We start from the raw sequence: 19,495 nt of genomic DNA, 5'->3' as shown, positions 1-19,495 counted from the left end.
ATTGTGTGTGTTTTAAGTATGTGGAAAGATAAACTGTTGGTTCTGAGCTTTCTCTTTCAGCAATCCAATTATATTCTTTAAAGTGCACTCTACGTAATTCACTTAAAGTATATTTTGAATTTCTGGTATTCTGAACTATTCCTAATTTGTACTACCTTTTTGATGAGCAGAGGGAGATTTTCTGCATCTCCTGAGGGCCAGTGTGTTTTTATCTCTCCTGAGTTTCAGGCCTTTCTCTCCAATCGCCTATTTGTCATCCCCATCCAGATGTGCCATAGGTGTCTCAAACTCAACATGTTCAAAACAAAACTCAATACATTTTACCCTAAGTCTATCCTTCCTCATAACTTCCCTATTTCTTCTGAGGGTACTACTATGCCTTCAGTCACCCAGATTCAAAACCTAGCAAAGAGAGACTCTCAGTCACCCTCATATCCAATCAGTTGTCAGGTCTTTTTGATTTTACTTCCTTAACATCTCTTGAATATGTCCCCTTCTCTCCATTCACATCATAACTTCCATATTTCAGACTCTTATCAGCTCTTGTATGGATTATTGAAACAGCTTCCTTATTGGTCTCTGTACACAGTATGTCTCTTCTCTCCATTGCCTTCCATGTTACTGCTAAATTCATATTGATAAAGGTTGAATCTGATCATGTCACTCTTCTATTCAAGAAGCCCCAGAGGCTCTCAACTGTTTTTCAGTTAAAATAAAAACTCCTTTGTTTGGCATTTAAAACTCTTCCCAATCTTGACTTCATCCTACCTTTACAGGATGGTTACATGTTACTCCTCCTTACATAGTCTACATTTTAATCAGCCTAGTCAATTTCCTATTTTCTCTTTATGATCTCTCCCTCCTTACCTTTGCCTCCTATAATTCCTAGTTCCCTTCAAAATCATCTCAAAAGCAGACTCCTTCAAGAGGTCTTTCTTTATTTTCTCCGTTGTTAATACTCTCCCCCTTCCCTTATTACTCTGCCAGGTTTTTGTTGGTAGGATTTTTGTTCTCAAAGATTATGCTAAAAAAATACAAGTTTTCTTAGGTCCTATCAAATTAAAGTGGCTCTTATTCACCTTCTTCCCTGTTCCTCCCATTCAAGGGCAGAACTAGGAGCAATGATAGAGAGGAAGAAACTTCAGAGATGCAGAAAGGTCCAATGCTAGGATGCTTTGTTAAATCAGTTATTGGTGCATAGACTCCTTCCACCAGGACAAATCACAGCAAATCTGTGAAATTCCTCTCCATATGCAGGTTAACCCCAAGAGAGGCTCTCCCAGAGTCAAGGGAGGTCTTCCTCTAGATCCTTTAATATTTTATGGATTCCAGCACAGCACTTGGTTTTCTGTCTCTCTCCACACTTGTCACATGAGCATCCTACTTCTTTTTCTGGTCATGCAGCTTTCTGAAGTCAAGTCCTATCAGGTTAACCAGCATTTATTAAGTGCTTTCAACATGCCAGGCAATATGCCAAGCACAAAGGTTACAAAGAAAAGCAAATAGTTTCTACCCTCAAGGAGCTTACAGTCTAATGGCAGAGGCAATAAGAACAACTACAAAGAAATGAGACATACACAAGATAAATTATTAATAATGACAGAGGGAAGGCATTAGCAGTGAGGGGGTATGGGAAATGAACAGTACAAGGTCTCTAATCCCCTGATGACCTTGGTTACCTTGCTCAGAACATGCTTTACTTTGTCAATGTCCTTCCCAAATTGTGGCAACTGGAACTGAATGTATTACTCTAGATGTGATCTCATCAGGGCAGAGGACATGGGATTTTCACCTTCTTTGTCATCTTCATCAATGGATGGGGAAGGAAAAGGGAATTCAGAGATAAGTACTCTAGGAAAAAATATCTCAACAGCACATATAAGTGTTCAGAAGTGAAACAGGATTCTGGAAAATGGCTAATGTGCACTAGTCTCAAAGGCTACTTGACATTTTCACCAAAAGAAGATTGAAAGTTTTTGGAGACAATATTAATTTTGGGCAGTGGAGCTCATTCCAAACTCCATGAAGTTCTTTCTAGAAAGGAACACATTGCTTACTAGATTATGCTGAACTTATCTCAGATAGAAAACAAAAAAGGGGGTAAGTGTCTCTAACTAAAGTTGCCAAAGGAGAGGAGTCAGGAAAGGGACGTGAGGAGTAGGGAACCAAGAGAGACAGAATGCGATGAAATCTGCTGGAATTCAGCCAAGACACCTTGCAGAAAAAGAACCATGTGACCTCTCATGATCACCAATGCCTGGGGCCTGGCCATGTTCTATGTCACTGGAAAGATAATGGGAGATGCTAGAGGTTCATTCTGGCTCTCAAGGGACACTGACATGTGTTAGCTAGCAGAGGAGCAAAAATCTGGGGGTGGGGTTTCCCCAGTCAGAATCAATAGGCAGGGAGGGGCATGCAAAGTGGCACCATTTTATGGCAAACCCTTCCTTTTTTAAGAATGATAAAAGAAAAGGTTGATTTACTTGTAAAGTTTCATTTTCCCCAGATTAGTGGTCACGTCAGCTCTTAAAATGCTACAGGGGAAAGAAATCAGTATCCTATTTGTCTTTAAAATGGGAGACACGGGACACCTGGCACCCTATAAATACTGTGACACTGTACAACAGCAAACTTGGGCACAATGCTTTTCTTATTCTGAATTGGAATCCATCTGTACCCTACTGTAGTAAGACAAAAGAGGATTGTTAGCACTTAAAGGCACCTTGACGCAGTCATACCACTTGACTGTTTTATTAATTGCCCCATCTGTTAAGTGAGAGCTTTCTGACATAGGTTGGTACAATGCTCTTAAACCCCTTGGTCTGCTTCCTATTGGTTCCACATGTGTTTGTATTTGTTCTCAGTAGGCAGAGATTCCAGAGAGAAAATGAACCGCTGCAGATCGATTGCAGTATCAGTCATGCAGAAGACATGGTAAAACATGCCATTTGATTTTGATCTAACTTTAACCCTTGCAGGACTCATGCATTAAGACTGTACTTTTTTCTTTGCTTTCTCTTCTTTCTCTTTTTCTTTCAAGTGAGTTAATATATGTAAAGTGCTTTGTAATAAAACACTATAAATGTTAGCTCCTTCCTTCCTTCCTTCCTTCCTTCCTTCCTTCCTTCCTTCCTTCCTTCCTTCCTTCCTTCCTTCCTTCCTTCCTTCCTTCCTTCCTTCCTTCCTTCCTTCCTTCCTTCCTTCCTTCCTTCCTTCCTCCCTCCCTCCCTCCCTCCCTTCCTCCCTTCCTTCCTTCCTCCCTTCCTTCCTTCCTCCCTTCCTCTCTTTTCCTTGCTTCTTCTCATATTCCCTCCCTCTCCCTCTCCCTCTCTCTCTTTCTAAATGTGTGTGTGTGTGTGTGTGTGTGTGTGTATGTTAGATAGGGTTGTTGTTTGTGAAAGTAATATCAGACATTGGAGGAGGAATGCCCAGACTCTTTTGTGATGCTCCCATTTCATTAAAACTAGCATTTCCCCTTTAAGGAATTCTATCTCTGTCTCACTTGGAGCAATTGCCCTGCTATCCCAAAGCCAGATAGATTTAATGTGATGGGGAGGGTGGTCATGCTGCGGTACTCAATAGGTTTGTCTACTTAATGTAGCCAAAGACAATTCATCCACAAAAGTACATGCACACTGCAGTAAGCCTGTGGCCTACACTGACAAAAGACAGAGCAACAAGCTTAAGGGTCTAACTTAGGCCATCATTTACTCTTGGATGGTTTGTCTATTTTAAAAGGGTTTGATGGGATTGCGTTAAGGATACAATAACTATTTCAGTCTCAAATTTGCAATTTCCTGGTTTTGGTTGGATTGTGTTATATGTTAGATTTGTTATGGCAGTGACTCATTTTTCTATGTGAAGTTTTAAGATAAAAGAGAGAAATAGAAGCGTCTTCTCAGACTAAAACTCTTTTTCACACTCCAGATGCTAGAATTCCTTGAAAGTGGAACATTAATGAAAACATGGAGTCACTCTGGATAATCCCTTAGACAAATATTTTTAAAATTTTATTTTCTAAAATGGGAGAGGGCATAGCTTTGGAGTTAGGAAGACCTCGGTTTTAATCCTACTTCAAAAACTCACTAGCTGGAGGTGGAGCCAAGATGGTAGGGTAGAGAAGTACTTACTTAAATTTTCCCAACATCCTCCAGAAACTTTAAAATAATACATCAAATCAAATTCTGGAGTGGCAAAACCAACAAAAGGTCAGAGTGAGGCATCCTTCTAGTCCAAGACAACATAGGAAGTCAGAAAGGGAGATCTTTGACATGAGGGAGGGGGCTGGACCAGAGCCCACATGGATAAAACACCAGTGGTGGGATTAGGTAGTAGTAGTGACAGAAGCAGAAGCAGTTCTTGGAGCTCTCAAGCCAGAAATGGTAAGGGGACTTGACAATTGGTCTGAAAGAAATTAGAGTGGAATACTATATACTGCATGCAGGATCAGACACTATTTGATAACTCCATTGCTTATACCCACTTCTGGGTCATAGTTCAAGGGCAAAGAATCCCCAGCAATAGACCTGAAAACAGAAGTATAAAAAAGCCTGAAGCATGAGATAGCTCCACCTTCACACTGAAAGCAGAGTCCAAAATTAACATTAAGTTCCAAATCAAGAAATAGAGTGGAAAAATTAGTAAACAATAACAACAAAAAGCTTTTCTCGTAAAATGAAAGATCAAGACATAACCTCAGAAGAAGACAATTAAGTCAAAATAGATAAAAGGAAAGCTTCCAAGAAAAAAAAAATGAACTGAACACAAACCCAACAAGAATTTGCAGAAGAGCTGAAAAATGATTTTCAAAATCAGAGGGCAGAGAAAAAATTAGGTAAAGAAATGAAAAAAAAGGAGGAAAATTATGAAAAGACAACAGGCCCAAAAAAATCCTAAAGAAAGTAACACTGCAAAACCCAGAATTGCCCTGGGTTTTATAACAGAAAAACAGATACAAAATTCACTGATGAAAATAACTCCTTAAAAAGCAAAATTGGCCAAATGGAAAAAGTACTCGGAAGTTCACTGAACAAAACAATTCCTTAAAAATTAGAATTGGAGGGGCAGCTAGGTGGCGCAGTGGATAGAGCACCGGCCCTGGAGTCAGGAGGACCTGAGTTCAAATCCGGCCTCAGACACTTAACACTTACTAGCTGTGTGATCCTGGGCAAGTCACTTAACCCCAATTGCCTCACTAAAAAAAAAAAAAAAATAGAATTGGACAACTAGAAGCTAATGACTCCATGAGATACCAAGAAACAATAAAACAGAGCAAAAAGAATGAAAAAAATAGAAGAAAATATGAAGTATCTCATTGAAAAACAATTGACCTCAAAAGGAGATCAAGGAGAGGAAATTTAAGACTACATGAAAATGATGATGCAAAAATGAGACCAGACATCTTTTTTTTTTTTTTTTTTTTTTTTTTGTGAGGCAATTGGGGTTAAATGACTTGCCCAGGGTCACACAGCTAGTAAGTGTTGTGTCTGAAGCCTGTTTTGAACTCAGGTACTCCTGACTCCAGGGCCGGTGCTCTATCCACTGCGCCACCTAGCTGCCCCCAGACATCATATTTTAAGAAATTATCAGGAAAACTGCCCTGATATCCTAGAACCAGAGGGTAAAATAGAAGTTGAAAGAAACTACCAATCACTAAAAATCCCAAAATAAAAATTGTTAGGAATATTGTAGCCAAATTCCAGAGCTCCCAGGTCAAGGAAAAATTATTGCAAGCAGCCAGAAAGAGAAAATACTTTAAGCAGCTAGAAAGGAATCATTAAAATATCATGGAGCCATAGTCAGGATCACAAAAGATTTAGCAGCTATTATAATAAAGGAGCAGAGGGTTTGGAATAAAATATTCTAGAAAGCAAAAGAATTGGGATTACAATGAAGAATAACCCATAAAAACTGAGTATAATCCTTCAATGGAAAAAAAGATATTCAGTGAAATAGAGGACTTTCAAGCATTCCTGATGAAAAGACAAGAGTTGGTCTAGAAAATTTGACTTTCAAATACAAGACTCAAGAGATGCATAAAAAGGTAAACATGAAATAGAAATCACAAGGGACTTGATATGGTTAAACAATTTACATTTCTACATGGAAAGATGATACATGTATCTTCTAAGTACTTTACCATTATTAGGGCAGTTAGAAAAAATATACTTAGAAAGAAGGTGCAGGAGTGAGTAGATTATGTTGGGATGATATAAATAAAAGGGATAGACAAAGAAGAGTGATGCCTTAGAAGAAGGGGAAGGGAGTGGAAAAAAGGGAAAAAAACATAAAAGAGATACATAAGGAAGAGTTTTTATAGTGGAAGGGGAAAATGGTGTGAGTGGAGTAGGCAATGCTTAAATTTCACTCACACTTAAGTTAGTTAAAAAAAGGTACAATATTGTACATAATCACTTGGTAATAGAAATGTATTTTACTCAACAGGGAAAGGAAGGGATGGGAATAAGAGAAAGTAGGGCTGATAAAAAGGAGGGAAAATAAAAGAAGATGGTGGTCAGAAGCAAAACAGATTTTAAAAGAGGGAAATGATAAAAAGAAAAACAGAAAGACTAACAGAAGAAAATAGGGTGGAAGGAAAGGAACAGTTAGTAATCATAACTGAAAATTAAATAGAATGAACTCACCTATCAAATGGAAGAGGATAGCAAAATGGATTAGAAACCAGAATTAACAATATGTTGTTAAGAAGAAACAAACTTGAAACAGACCCACACACAAAGTTAAAATAAGGTACTGGAGCAGAATCTATTATCCTTCAGTTGAAGCAAAAAATAAAGGGTAGCATTCATGATGTCAGAAAAAAACAAAAGCAAAAATAGGCCTAATTATAATGGATAAGCATGAAAACTACACCTTTCTAAAAGGAATCATTGACAATGAAGGAATATCAAACATGTCTGTGCCATATGGTATAGCAAAGGAAAAGTTACATTAATTATAGGAGTAAAACAATATTAGTCAAGGACCTCAACTTTTTCCTCTCAGATCTAGATAACTCTAACCATAAAATAAATAAGAAAAAGTCAAGGAGATGAATAGAATCTTAGAAAAATTAGATATGAGAAACCTCTGGAGAAAAAAGAATGGGAATAGAAAGCAATATACCTGAGAAAATCTCAGCTGCAATTGGAACCTTCATGGAAATTGACCATGCATTAGGGCATAAAAACCGCACAGTCAAATGCAGAAAAGGTAAATATTAAATGTACACTTTTTAGACTAATGCAACAAAAATTACATTTGATAAATGGCCATGGAAACATACATTAAAAGTCAATTGGAGGGGGCAGCTAAGTGACACAGTGGATAAAGCACCAGTCCTGGATTCAGGAGGACCTGAGTTCAAATTTGACCTCAGACACTTTACACTTACTGGCTGTGTGATCCTTGGCCCTGCAAAAATAATAAAAAAAAGAAAAAAAAGTTAATTGGAAACTAAACAACCTAATGCTAAAGAATAAGTGGGTGAAAAAACAAATCATTGAAACAATGAACAATTTCATTGAAGCGAATGACAGGAATAAGACAAAATTCCAAAATCTGTGGGATGCTGCCAAAGCAGTACTTAAGGGAAATTCTATATCTCTAAATGTGTGCATCAAAAAAATAGAGAAAGAGAAGATAATTGAATTGGGAATGCAACTAAAAATTGGAAAAAGAAAAAATTAAAAATTCCCAACTAAACACCAAAATACAAGTCCTAAAAGTCAAAGATTAAGAAAACTGAAAGTAAGGAAATCATTAGACTAATAAATACAACCAGGAACTGGTTTTGTTCAAAAAACAAAGAATAAAATAGATATATCATTGGTCAATTTAATCAAAAAAGAAGAAAACCAAATTACTAGCACCAAAAATTGAAAAGGGTAAATGCTCTACCAATGAAGGTGCAATTAAAGCAATTATTAGGAGTTATTTTGGCCAATTATATGTCATTAAAACTAACAATCTAAGTGAAATTGATGAATATTTAGAAATATATAAACTTCCTAGATCAACAGAAAAGGAAATAGAATACTTAAATAACCCCATCTTAGAAAAAGAAATTGAGCAAATCATCAGTGAGCTCCCCAAGTGGAAAAAACAACAACCCAGGACCAGATGTATTCATTATTACATTCTACCAAACACTTAAGGAGCAATTAATCCCAATAATATGTAAACAATTTGAAAAAATCAGCAAAAAAAAAAAGGAATCCCTACCAAATTTTAAATAAAACATTAGCAGAAAGATTACAGCAGTATATCACAAATATCTTACTCTATGACCAAGTGTGATTTATACTAGAAATGCAGGGCTGGTTCAAGATTACAAAAACTATCAGTATAAGTGATCATATCGATAACAAAAACAATAAAAGTCAACAAAACAACAAAATCCAAAACCCCAACAAAAACAAAAATAATAAAAAAATGATTATATCAAAAGATGCATAAAAAGTCTTTGTCAAAACACAACATTTATTTCTATTTAAAACACTAGAAACATAAGAATCAATGGAGCCTTTCTTAAAATAAGTACTCTATCTAAAACAAAGAGCAAGCATTATCTGTAATGGGGATAAACTTAAAACCTTTCCAGTAAGATCAGGAGAGAGGCAGGGATGTCCATTATCATTACTGTTATTCAGTATTATATTAGAAATACCATCTATGGCAATAAAACAAGAAAAATAAATTCAAGGAATATAAATAGGCAACGGGGAAACAAAACTGTCACTGTTTGCAGATGATGTGATGTTATACTTGGAGAATCCTTGAAAAAGTAATTGAAATAATTAACAACTTAAAGAAAGTTGCAGGATATAAAATCATCAGTATTTCTACATATTACATCACATAAATCACTATATTACATAAATCATCAACATTTCTATATATTACAAACAAAACCCAGAAGAAAGAGATAGAAATAGAAATTCCATTTAGAATAACTGCAGACAATATAAAATACCTGCCAAGACAAACCCAGGAATTAAGTGAACACAATTACAAAACATTTTTCACACAAATAAAAGCAGATTTAACCAACTGGAGAAATATTAATTGCTCATGGGTAGACTGAGCCAATATAAAAGATAATTCAATTTAAATTAACTTACTTATTTAGTTGGTATTTATTTAGTATTACTTTATAGAGTTAGAAAAAATTATAACAAAATCATCAGAAAGGATAAAAGGTCAATAATATCAAAGGAATTGATAAAAAAATGTTAAGGAAGATGACTTATCAGTTCCAGATTTCAAACTATATTACAAAGTAGTAATCAACACAATCTAGTACTAGATAAGAAATAGTGTGATAGGTTAATGAAATAGATTAGGTACATAATACACAGTAGTAAATAAGTATGGTAATCTAGTGTTTGATAAACTCAAAAATCTAAGCTTTTGGGGTGAGAACTCAACATTTAACAAAAATGCTGAGAAAATTGGAAAGCACTTGGGCAGAAACTAGGCATAGACCAACATCTCATACCATATACCAATATAAGGTCAAAATGGATAAATTATTTAGATATAAAGGGTGATTTCATAAGTAAATTAGGGGAGCATGAAAAATGTTCTTGTCAGATCTATGAATAATATATTTTATGTCTAAGTAAAAGATAGAGGGGATTATGGGGAGTAAAATTGATACTTTTGATTTCGTGAAATGAAAAAGCTTTTGCACAAATAAAATCAATGCAGCCAAAATTAGAAGGAAAATTTGAAACTGAGAAAATTTTTGCAGCATGTTTCATTGATAAAGGTCTTATTTCTCAAATATATAAGGAATTGAACTAAATTTATAAAAAAAATAACAGCCATTACCCAATGGATAAATGGTCAAAGGAGAGATGAGCAAGCAGTTTTCAGAAGAAACCAAAGCTATTTGTAATAATATGAAAAAAACCCTCTAAATCACTATTGATTAAAGAAATGCAAATTAAAGCAATTCTGAGATACCATCTCACATTTATCAGATTGGCTAACGTGACTGAAATGGAAAATGACAAATGTTGGAGGGGAAGGGGAAAAATTAAGACACTAATGCACTATTGGTAGAGCTGAGGACTAGTGCAACCATTCTGGAAAATAATTTGAAACTATGTTCGAAGGGCTATTAAACTGTTAATATCCCTTGACTCAGCAATACCACTACTAGGTCTATACAAAGAAAAGGGAAAAAGACCTATTTGGACAAAAACATTTATAGCAGTTCTTTTTGTGGTGACAAAGAATTTAAAATCAAGGGGATATTCATCAATTGGGGAATGGCTGAACAAGTTATGGTATAAGATTGTGAATGGAATACTATTATGCTATAAGAAATGACAAGCAGGATGGTTTCAGAAAAACCAGGGAAGACTTATTAACTGATATAAAGTGGAGTGAGCAGAACCAAGAGAACACTGTACATGGTAATAGCAATATCGTAAGGTTGATCAACTGTGAAAGACTTTGCTACTTTGATCAAGACATTGATCCAAAACAGTTCCAAAAGACCCATGGTGAAATAACTTACCCACTTCCAGACAGAGAACTGATATACTCTGAATGAAGATTGAATTATGCTTTTAAAAATTCTTTATTTTGATTGTTTTAATATTTTGATTGTGTTTTCTTTTGCAATCTAAGAAGGAAAAATGTTCTGCATGACCTCATCTGTATAATAAAAAAATCACGTTGGTTGCCTTCTCAAAGAGAAAGGAAAAGCAAGAGGGAGAGAGAGAATTTGGAACTAAATTTAAAAAAAAAAAGATTGTTAAAAACTTTTTTATATGTAATTGGGAAATACTTAATGAAATAAATAAAAAACCATCTCTATGACCTTTGTCGATTCACTTATTTCTTTGAGCCTTAGTGTCCCCATCTATAAAATAGGGATAATCAAAAAACATTTTCATCACAGCGTTTTTTGTAGGAACAAGCACTTTGTAATCCTCATAGCACCATATAAATGCATTATCTTATTTAACAACAAAAAGAAAAAAGAGATAGGGAGCATAAAGAAGAGAAAAGTTTGCGGATGGGATGAAAAGAGAGAGAGTGACAGGAAGAGAGTTTAGGGGCATATTATTCCTCTGGAAGGTGTAGTGCCGTAGCATCAACAGGTGTGCTCTATCACTGTTTTGCTTACCTTCTGATTACACCAGGTGTGGATACTTTATTTACCTGGGCAGGCCTGGGCTTGAATCTGGTCCTGAGCCTTGCTGGTAGATCAGTTATTCCTCTCATGGGTCTGAAGAGTTGAATACAACTCTCTTGCTTAAATGTTTATTCCTATATTTTTGTACCCAAACCTGGTATCCAGATTCCTGATGCCTTCTCTGCTGTTTCCAGTTGGTTTCCATCTATGTATTCTGGTTGTGGACCCTGCCTCTAGACCAGGAGCTGCTCATATTTTGTCACCCCTGGAAGAGAAATACAAAGAGAGAAGCTTAGGGTCTCAGATAGAAAAAGGAAATTACTTGATCAATGACAGAAGCTTCAGGACTGGGACATTTGTGAAGGTAATTTTCACTAATGATACTTTCTGGTAAATAAATATTTATTTTCAGCCTTCTCCAAGTGTTACATGAAATAAGAATTTTGATGTATTCATCCCACTTTTATGAAAGAGAACAATTCTTTTATTCTTCCATCTGAATTTGAATCCCCCGATTCCTCTCTGCATTTGAAGAAGAAGCAGAAAGTGTTTTCCTACTAGTTATATCTTCTCAGATGGCAAGGAATTTTCTTGACAGTGATTTTAGGTTCAGTGTGTTCATCAGGAAAGAAGCTACCTTGATCATGTCAAACATCCCCTTGCTGAAGGGAATCTACCAGACCACAAAAAATTTTTCTTTGTCCTTCAAAACTTTTGCCACCTGCAATTCTAATCTCCACCTAAAAGTGAACACATATACCACATTGATAACATTCTGTTCCATATCCCAGAACTGCGCCGCCCCGCCTTGGTTAGGACCAACATCTGGGCATATTTTTAGATGGAAGACCCATGCTCCAGTCACACAAAATTTTGGAGGTGAGTATGGTGGAGGAGCATTTCTGGTTGTGTGATTGACAGAGGAAGCTGAAATCAGTGGGGTATAAAATTTGGAATTCAGGAGATCAAACTGGGAAAATAGTAACCTGCTAGAGAGTATATTGATGTATTTATTTATATCAAATATTCTGATCAAAGTCTGTAGATATAAATATGTCTTTATAAGTACCCTAAGAGAAGCAAAGAGACAAAGAGGAAACAACTCTGAAAATACTTCAAAACAGGTATTAGCTCCATTTCCTGGGTCTTTTCTTTAGCCTAAATCTCTCCAGTTCCTTTTATCAATCTTTGCGTGACAAAGGGGTTACCTTCAAGTCTGTCAATGTCTCACTAAAATACAGTATCCAAAACTGGATACATTACTCCAGGTAAAGTCTGGCCAAGTCAAGGTCCACCATACTTTTCTTTGCCCTGGATAATATATAGTCTAAGTTTTTGTCAGCATTTTTTTTTATTGACTGCCACATCAGAGGAGAGACTCATATTAAGCTTGATTTTTTGTTTTGTTTTGCTTTGTTTTGGGGTTTGGGGTTTTTTGGGGGGGCAATGAAGGTTGTGACTTTCCCAGGGTCACACAGCTAGTAAATGTCAAGTGTCTTGAGGCTGGATTTGAAATAAGGTCCTCCTGAATCCAGGGCCGGTGCTTTAATCCACTGTACCACCTAGCTGCCCCCATATTAAGCTTGTAATCAATTAGGATCTTTATTTTTTAGGTGAAGATCTTTCTAATCATATGTCCCTCATTCTATACTTGTCTATACTTGTTTATACTTGTTTTAAACATAATTATAGAACTTTATATCAAATTTTATCAAATTGACAAATTTTATCTAGGTAACTTCTGTCCAACATTCCATTCTCTTAAGAACTTTTTGCATCCCAAATCTGTTATTCCAGTGTATTTGCCATCCTTTCAAGATCTGTTATAAACAAGTTTGATAAGCATACTAGGCTATCTCTGCCTCCATTCACATCATCAGGAATAAAGCCCATTATAGAAGCTTCTAGCATTCCACTTCAAAATGCAAGAATCTAAATGACAAAGTGGGTAGAATGCTGGACTTCAAGTCCAAAAAGAAAGACTGAAGTTCAAATACCACCTCAGAAAATTATTAGTTGTGTTACCCCAGGCAAGTCACTAAACCTCTGTTAACTTCGATTTCCTCATTTGTAAAATGGGGAATAACAAGAACGCTTAACTCATAGGGGGATTATAAAGCTCAGATGACATACATAAAGTGTTTTGTGTACCTTGAAGCACTATATAAATGCTATTTACTACTACTACTACTACTACTATTATTATTACTGCTACCACCACCACCACCTCTGTCTAGGCTGACAGATTCACTATATGTTTTGACCCCTAAATATATACCATATGTAGCTATCTAATCCTAGATCTAACACATTTTCTTCCATCATCCTTTAAGGATGGCAGATGTGGCAGCATAATATTAGACTGTAAAATGACAAATACTTCAAAAGAGAAATTGGCCCAGCCTTCATTTAGGACTAATTTAGATTTCATTTAGCCTAAGACATCCAAGAGATTCTCCCATTTTCCCTAATTTTAAGTTTTTCCAGGGATAGAGATACTAACATCTCCTTGTCTAACCCATTCCATTGCTTAATAACAATGAAAGTACTTAAGAGGTCATCTAAGCAACCAACCCCCTTTTCCATGGTTGAAGTGACTTGCCCAAGACCACACAAGTAGTAGGGAGTAGAGCTGGGCTCTGAACCTAGGTCCTTTGGCTTCAAAGCTGGCACTCTTTCCACTGGATGATGGCACCTCTTTTTAGTAAATCTCCAATTTTATTAAAATTTAAGTGCTTTGCTTTTACTTTGTTGGGAAAGTGAACAGCTGGTCAGTGTCATCTTTATGACAATATTTCATACATGGGGAGAGAGTAAGTTGTCCCCTCCTCAGCTCTCCCTTCTCCAGGCAAAAATGAAACTCAATTCCTTAAACTTGATTCAGAGATTCCATTTTTACTTCCATGTAATCATATTTATTACTATCACTAGGACATCCTTCAGTCTTTCACTGTTATGGAGCACAACCATAACTTCTGACTAGACCACCTGATGATGATGAACCTCTCCAAACTCAGCCAGTCAGGTCCTCAGATGACAGACATGCTACTTGTGACCAGGGCCATACTCAAAGCTGAAACACACTAGTGTTCCACTGATGTAGACTTTGAAAAGTGAGGGACGGCTTCATTTCATGATGAGGTTTCAGAAGGAGACTATAGTAGAGGCTTCAATTGTTTCTGCTTATTCTGAAACTATGGCAGTCTCCAACTGGAAGAATATTCTAATAGTAGTATACCGTTATTCCTCTGAGCAGAAGTCATACTACAGGGCTTTCCTATGTTATGCATAGGATTTGGTATGGGAGACTCTGGCAAAAATCTCTGCATCCGTGTATTTGTATGCCATCTGTGACAGTGTAGATAAATGCTAGGGGAGCTTTGAATCCAGAGGAAAGCTTTGACTTTAAGCCTAGCACTATCTACCACCCTGCTTCTTTTTCTTATAGTATACTGTTTCTAATGTATCATAGTATTATATGTATTTTATTTAGGTTTCAATTTCCATTTATGGTCTACTTTCGTGGCCAGTCATGTACTTGTGTCCAACCAACTAGTGTCTTTATTTTCTAATCATGTTACTCTTAACTTGACCCTATTAAATTCCTTCTTATTTTTGATGGATAATTTTTGGTTTACTCAAGGTCACCATGAATTTTAATTCTGCATCCAAGAAGGGAGACAGAAAGCTGAATTGAGACTCAGGAAAACCTAGGTTCAAGTCTTGTTTCTTTCAGGTACTGGCTTCACAACACTGGGAAAGTCATTTCTCAGTGCCCCACCCCCAGACTACTCTCTAAGACTCCAAGGTACAGAGCAGGTGCTAAGCTAATTTGGTAAAAGTTCCTCATTAAATATGTTTTTAGTTTTTGGGTTTTTTTTTGTGGGGCAATGAGGGTTAAGTGACTTGCCCAGGGTCACACAGCTAGTAAGTGTCAAGCGTCTGAGTCCATATTTGAACTCAGGTCCTCCTGAACCCAGGGCCAGTGCTTTATCCACTGCACCACCTAGCTACCCCCTCCTCATTAAATATGAACCCTTACACAAATGAAATCACGGATATGGTAAAATTCCAAAATTTCAAGATGCTAGTATAACCTTACTTAGCATCAGCAGCAGACTTCATTGTGAAAGGACTCAGATTCTTGAGAATTCCAGTGGCCAGATGCCTACTTCTCCACTTCAGTGATATGTCATTCTGTTGATGTATTGCCTTCCCTCCCTGTGATAGATCAAAATTTTTCTTCACGAGTTGCCGTGACCCGAATTTCAGAGAAACCTGGAAGGACTTACATGAACTGATGCTGAGTGAAATGAGCAGAACCAGGAGAACATTGTACACAGTATCAACAACATTGTGTGTTGATCAACTGTGATAGACTTGACTCTTCTCAGAAATACAATGGTCCAAGATAGTTCCAAAGGACTCATGATGGAAAATGCTCTCCAAATCCAGAAAAAAAGAACTGTGTAATCTAGATGCAGATTGATCCATACTATTTCTATTTTTTTTGTTTTTCTTTTTTGAGGTTTTTCCTTTTTGCTCTGATTCTTCTTTCACAGCATGACTAATGCAGAAATATGTTTAATGTTGTTGTGCATATATAACCTTTATCAGATTGCTTGCTCTCTTGGGGAGGGGAGGGAGGGAGAAAAATCAGAAACTAGAAATCTTTTTTTTTTTTTTTTTGGTGAGGCAATTGGGGTCAAGTGACTTGCCCAGGGTCACACAGCTAGTAAGTGTCAAGTGTCTGAGGTCACATTTGAACTCAGGTCCTCCTGACTCCAGGGACACTGCTCTATCCACTGTGCCACCTAGATGCCTTCTCAACATTTGTTTTTATAAGATTTCTAGTTTCAGCAGGTAGGTGATGCAGTAGATAAAGCACCAGCCCTGGAGTCAGGAGGACCTGAGTTCAAATCCAGCCTCAGACACTTGACACTTACTAGCTGTGTGACCCTGGGAAAGTCACTTAATCCCTATTTCCTCACCAAAAAAATGTTGAAAACTATCTCTACATGTAACTGGAAAATAATAAAATACTTTTATGAAAAAAAAGAGTTGCCATGCCCATAAAATTCATTGCCCTATGATCAACCTAGTGATGAACCTTTCCGAACATAGTTAGGATGGTCCTCAAGAAAAAAGACATACCTGTACTCATTGCCTGGCCTATACTTAAAGTCTTCCTAGTTTGATAGAACAATATAGAACTTGTGTTTGGCTGGCATGGCCTTTGAAAAGCCAAGGTGGTATCAGAGTGGCAAATATAACAAAAAAGGGAAAATATTCAATGTTGGAGGGGATGTGGGAAAACTGGGATGCTAATCCACTGTTGGAAGAATTGTGAAAAGATCCAATCATTCTAGAGAGCAATTTGGAACTATGCCCAAAGGGCTATAGAACTGTGCATACCCTTTGAACCAGCTATACCACTGATAGGTTTATATCCCAAAGACATCCCCCAAAAGAGAAAAAGACCGATTTGTACAAAAAAGTTTACAGGAGCTCTTTTGTAGTGGCTAAGGATTGGAAATCAAAGGAATACTCATCAACTGGGGAATGGCTAATCAAGATGTAGTATATGATGGCGATGGAATATTATTGTGCTATAAGAAATGACAAGCATGATGATTTCAGAAAGGCCTGGAAAGACTTGTATGAACTGATATATAGTGAAGTGAGCAGAACCAAAAAACGTTGTACCCGGTGACAACAATATTGTTTGATGAAGAACTGTGAATAACTTAACTATTCTCAGCATTACAATGATCTAAGACAATCCCAAAGTACTAATGATGAAGCCTACTATCCACCTCCAAAGAAAGAACTGATATTGATTGAACATAGACGGAAGAATGATATTTTTCACTTTCATTTTTTCTTTTATTCAAGTTTTCTTTTACAAAATGACTAATATGGTAACATTTTACATATTTGCACATGTGTAACCTATATCTGATTGCTTGCCACCTCAGGGAGAGGGGATGGAGGAAAGAGGGATGAAATTTGGAACTCAAAACTTTAAATAGAAATATTTATCATTAAAAAAAAGAAAAGCTAAGATGGCCATAAGGGCACTATGAGGGATTAGAATAAGACTTGTATACATAGATATGGATACACAAAAAGACAAAATAAGGACAGATCTATAAATACTGTTTAAGATTGCCCTCGGAACGTTTGTTCTACTGAATCACTAGATCTTCAAATCTAGCCCTACTGTCTCTGCTTGGCTCCATCCCCACATTATTTGATTTTCTGTTGGGCGTTTCAAACTCAATGTCCTGTAGATATGCCCAACTCAAAATAGCCAAAATAGAAATTCATTATCTTCCTTCCCAAGACTACCCCTTTCATGTATTTCTGTAGCTTTGTCAAGGGAATTGGCAATCTTCCCAACATCCTTGGTGTTGTCCTTGACTCCTCAATCTTCCTCATCCCACATATTAAATAAGTTTTTGCATTTTGTTGGTTTTCCTTCCATAGCATCTCCCACTTTTATTGCCTTGTCTATATTCACTTGTCTCTACCCTAGTTGAGACTCTCATTGTTGTTGTTTTGTCCTTCATTCTTCAAGAGAACCATGACATCCAGGTGATGTCTTCACTTGCAGCGAATTGGATTTAAGTGAGGGAGGACAGTGCAAAGTCACCAGCCTTACTCTCTCCTCCAGAACCATCTGGGTCCAGTGGTAAAATAGACTACTGGAGATGGCCATGGATGTTTTTAAGGCAATTGGGGTTAAGTGACTTAACCAGGGTCACATAGCTAGTAAGTGTCTGAGGTGAGATTTGAACTCTGATCCCCTTAACTTCAGAGTCAGTGCTCCATCCATAGTGTCACCTAACTGCCCCAATGAGGCTCTCATTAGCCCTCACTTTGACTACTGTAGTAACCTTCTTATTAGACTTCCAAATTCAGGTTTCTTCTCTCTTTAATTCATCACCATTGTCAAGTGATCTTCTCAATTCACTGGTCTGACTGTTATTTCCCTACTCAATTCCACAACTTGAAAAATGGTATCCAATTCTAGTGGCTCCCTATTACACTTAGGGAGGCTTCTGACTTTGCACAGCTCTGCCTCACTTAAATCCAGTTCATGAGCAAGATATCACCCTTGTGATGTCATTGGTGCTCTTTGAGAATGAAGGATGAGGGGCAGTTAGGTGGTGCAGTAGGTGGAGTCAGGAGGACCTGAGTTCAGATTTGGCCTCAGACACTTGACACTTACTAGCTGTGTGACCTTGGGCAAGTCACTTAATCCCAATTGCCTCACCAAAAAAAAAGAATGAAGGATGAAGGATGAACAACAATACAAACTCTTCTGTTCATCATTTTAAACTCTTCACAGTTTAGTTCTCATCTACCTTCTCTGTTTTACTTCACATTATTTTCCTTTATGAACTAAAAGTCCTGGCCAAACTGGTCATCTTATAGTTTCCTGCACCAAGCATTTCTTCTCCCATCTTTGAAGACAATTTCCCATGACCTGAAATGTACTGCCTTCTCAACCCTTCTCTTACAATCCCTGCTTTCCTTCAAAGATCAACTCGACCATCCCTTTCTATGTGAAGACTTTTCTAATTCCTCCCATTTGCTAGTGCCCCCCACCCCTCCTTGCAAGGTCCCTGCAAAGACCTTATATTTATTGTGCATGTAGTTATATACATAGATGTTGTCTCCTCTGATAAAACAGGAATACCTTGAAGGAAGTAACTACCTCATACCTAGCTGTTGTTGTTGTTTGTCCTTCATTCTGGAAGAGGACCATGACATCAGGAGTTGATGTCATGAATTGCAGTGATTTGGATTTAAGTGAAGGAGAGCTTTGCAAAGTCACCAGGCTCACTCTCTCTTCCAAAGTCATATGCGTCCAATGGTGAGATAGTGGAGATGGCCCGAATGTTTGAGACACTCCAGATTAAGTGACTTGCACACAGCTGATAAGTGTCAAATGTCTAAAGTGGGATTTGAACTCTGGTCCTCCTGACTCCAGGGACAGTGCTCTATACACTGAATTACCTAGCACCCCTTCATACCTAGCATATAGAAGACAAATGCAAATTTGTCGTTGATTGATTGATTGATTGAATTGTAGATTCTTAAAGTTGGAAGGCACCTTCAAGTGATCTAGTCCAACTTCTACCTGGAGCAAGAAACACCTTCACAGTATCAACTATAAGGGTAAATATTGACCAAGTGCAGTGGAAAGGGAATTAGATTTGGAATTAGAGCCAGAATTCTATCTCAGTTTCTCTACTAATTACTATCTAGGTAACCTCAGACAAGTGACTGTACTTTTATGGGTCTCAGTTTCCTCATCTAAATTAGGGGGCTAGA

This window comes from Dromiciops gliroides, chromosome 1, assembly GCF_019393635.1.
Source record: "Dromiciops gliroides isolate mDroGli1 chromosome 1, mDroGli1.pri, whole genome shotgun sequence".
NCBI lineage: Eukaryota > Metazoa > Chordata > Mammalia > Microbiotheria > Microbiotheriidae > Dromiciops > Dromiciops gliroides.
The sequence above is the reverse complement of the archived record's forward strand: the minus strand, read 5'-3'. Positions refer to the sequence as shown.